This window comes from Aphelocoma coerulescens, chromosome 1 (genome assembly GCF_041296385.1).
Source record: "Aphelocoma coerulescens isolate FSJ_1873_10779 chromosome 1, UR_Acoe_1.0, whole genome shotgun sequence".
NCBI lineage: Eukaryota > Metazoa > Chordata > Aves > Passeriformes > Corvidae > Aphelocoma > Aphelocoma coerulescens.
This window is the reverse complement of record NC_091013.1, coordinates 6,949,003-6,952,905: the sequence shown is the minus strand read 5'-3', so window position 1 is coordinate 6,952,905 and position 3,903 is coordinate 6,949,003.

The window sequence follows — 3,903 nt, the reverse complement described above, 5'->3', positions numbered from 1 at the left end:
GAAAATTTTTCTTTCTGGACCAATCTGGAAACATGAACAAACCTCAGAGGCTGCTCCTTGGCTTGCTACATGGTCCTAGGTTCATTTTTCCCCCAGCACTTGGTGGTCCTCCCAGGAAGGACACAAAAAGATGGGAATGGAGAAGGACTACACCATGGCTCCTCTTTATTTCCTTGTTCTGGGGACAATGGGAAGATCACTATCCTAAGGAAACATTGGCTTTTATACACAGAGGGCCATGATTTTCCATCCCTCATATAAAATTAGCTGCATGACCTTCATTTTTCACACTGGTCCATATCCTTCTGGGTAGGAACTGTGCCTTTTATCTTGCAAATGTTTCTTCTGACCACTGTGAGCAAATAAGAATAAGAAGTCCAGGTGTCTTCCCCAAAAAGTATTGGCTACATTAAAAAACCCCCACCAAACAAAAAAGACCCAACACTTTGGGACTGTTTCTTTTAAGTATCAGAAAAAAATAAAAGTGATGATAATAGCCCTGGAAATTTTCTACACAACTCAAAAGAATCTGATGTTGAACATGGATGGATTTTTTTGGTGGATCATGATATAATGCATTTCAGCTCACTTTTTTTTCCTCTGCCATACCGAAGGTCATAAGGTTTTATCTAAAAAATGTCAAGTAAGTCCCACCATCACAGAACACTTCACTGCACCCACATGTCCTCCCTGGGAGAAGACAGAGAACAAACTGTGCCAGGTATAAGATGTGTTGTTAATGAGGTGGGCACTCGGACACAAAGGGTCTGTTGGAAGAACTTGGGCAGAACAGAAGAGAACTTAAAGTGTGGCCAAGTGAGGGATCCTGGTGCAGATATCCTCCTGCAGCAAGCTATAACAAGGCTATAGTATCAATAATCTGCATGTTAATGAGTCAGAAATCTTCAGATTGAAGCTTTCCCAAGTGAGCTGTGAGACAGCTATATTGCTGTCAAATAGGACAGTTTTCCTAATACTCATTGAGAGTTTTTTTCCCTATCTCAATCATGGAGAGGTCTTGACCATGAAAGGAATCCTTTTCTCCCAGAAAGAGAAAAAAAAGTGACTTTTACATATATTACTTGTGTTGTTGCCATCATAATCTTTGCTGTTACAAGGATTTTTGTATCTATGGAAATGCCCCAAAAAAAAAGGCAATATAGAGCTAAATATTAAAGGTAAATGCTAAATTTTGAAGTTACTTTTAAGCTTCACATTTTTTGTTTCATGCTGCGACAAACAAGAAGCTTCTGAATGCTTTGAAAAACAAAACTGTGTCCAAATGTGCATTTTCTCACTGTAACATTTAGGTTTTCCATTCTAATCTCTTTCTGATTAGCAGTGATCAGGGAGACCTTAGCAACACGACTTCAATTTCTGGATGAGAACATCCTTGAAGAGGTAGCAGGAAAATTTCGCTTTCAAAACCCACATCATTCTTCAAAAAAGTTACAAATTTCATGAGTGCACTCTAGGCAGTGGTAATGGTATGCCCTGGACATGGACACAGATCAAACATAAATATAATAATCCATGTCCAAAGTGTCCCAATCTCCGTAGTCAAACTGGACAAAGTATATGTTTATTCCTTACCATTTAATGGTACTAATGAGGTTTAGAAAGTAGATATAGGGCTTATTTCAGATAAGTCCTATATTATAATATTTATTTATACAAAAACTGGTGGGGCATGTAGGGTCTTTATATTACTGGGCTGACTAATACCTACCCTGGAGTTTTGGATAGCTGATTGTTTTATGCCAGGTTTAGGGTACTGTTCACAAGCTGTCCTTGGGTTTAGTGCCCACCTCCAGGGAATATTCAGGGCCTGAGGACTCTGTGCTGAGGGATGAATTTTCCATCACCTATCAGCAAATGCACAGGACCACCACTTACACCCATCCTCTCTGTAACTGCCTGGATTCCACAGCTGCTCACTGGAGCACTGCATCCTGGCTATGGTCACAGATGGAATACATCCCAGTCCTGTTTCCTAAGCGCAGGCACTGGATTAGCACATCTCATTGTTTTTTGTCTTTGTACTCCAAGTAACCAAGAATGAGCACAGTTAATTATTGTCTCTGTACTCAAAGTAACTGAGCACAGTTAATTATTTTTTAGGGCTCATTACAATAGCAATTCCAATTCTTTTCAGGCAAGAAAGACAACTAAGGAGTGAAAGCTGAAAATTCTCATTTTGTCTTACTCACAAAGCTCAAACTCTGCCTTCTTAGCAACCCTTTGTGACCTGTGAACTGAACTGTTGGTGAGACAGTAGAAATTTAGTTCTATTCTTGTATTGTTATAAGACTTCAAACCTCTGTGTGAGATTTTTTTTAACTGTCTAGCCTCTGGTAAAATAAACTGGAGTCTTGCAACCCTTTGGAAATGGAAAAATTGGTAACATCTGGATAACTTGAATACAATGCACTGTGTCTGCAGTTTTCTAAAAACTTTATCACATTTAACGGGCTGTGTAACAATTTCTCTTGTCAGAAGTATATTGAAACTGCAAAAGATCTCCCACATCTTAGTTAAGTATCTAAAATACTCAAAACATAATTAGGCAAAACCTGCTGTACTATGTGAAATAAGAAGGCTGCATCACAAGAAGAGGAAAACTTCATTATTGGCCCAAATTATCTCTTAGAAGCAATTTCATAAAGAGTAAATACAAGATTAATTTAGATCACACACTTTGCTCTTCTAGTATTACCCCAGAAATACTTAAATACATAACCTAAGTGATATAAAAATAAAGCAAAACTGGCATCCAGGTTGGTTGGTATCAATGTGTCATGAGCCCATGTGTGGGACAGCAGTGTGAGGTCAAATCTGGAAGCCCAGGAGCTCACCCAAAGCTGACACTTCAGTATTTGTTTGCAGCCTGGAGATGAGGCAAGTTTTCATGGCAGTGTAAGCATGGAGAGGTACTGAAGGCACAGACTGGCAAGCCTAGATGTGTCCTGACCTCTCTGGCTTGACCTTCAGCTGGGTTACTCTTACCTGCTGGCATATTTCTAGTGAAAGCTGCAACAGTTTATTTTTGTCCCTTGAAATGCAGAAAAAGATTCTGACTTGCCTGTCAATCAAGGTGAGGTTGGATGGGGCTCTGAGCAACCTGGTCTAGTGGAAGATGTCTCTGCCCATGGCAGGGGGGTTGGAACTGGATGAGCTTTAAGGTCCTTTCCAAACCCAGGCCATTCTATGCTTCCATGATCTATGACCTTTCTTTATTTTCTCCCTGCTTCTACTCCAACATCTGCCTTCAGAAGCATCCAAGGTACAGCATGCCCCAGTGCTTTTAAAATTTTCCAAAGAGGTGCTATTACCTGGGTCCAAAATAGTGTCAATGTAACCTCTGGAGGTTTCCTGCCCTGCAGCCCTTCCATCTGCTCAGGTTTTGGGGCAGCAGTGCCAGCCAGAGGAGATGAATGCAGCTCCCCTTTGAAATAAACATTCAGGCTATTAAATCCCCCTGGTAGCTGGCTCTGCTCTGCATGCCTTTGTACAGTGCTGTCAAAGGCATCAAGCAGCAGGGGTAACTGCCTTCCTGTCACGTGGGCTGACAAAGACATAATGGTATAAAATAGGTTTTCCTCGTTCATTTTGTGTGATAAAGGTAAAGTCCCTTTGCTGACAGCCCCCTACCAGATCCGTATTGTTGCTAATTTACCATCACAGTAATGTGCTGGCTCTGCGAGAGATTGATGTTCTGTATGCAAAGTGCTCCTTGTAAATAGAACAACAAAGAGACATTCTGCAAGCACTTAAACATAATAGTAAATGCTTTCTACTCCACATGTTACTTGGTGCATTTTACTCACACTTATCTACCATGATGCAGCTGTTAGTGTCTCCAGCACTGCAAATGTTTAGCAATGGATTTCCATGTTTCTCCTC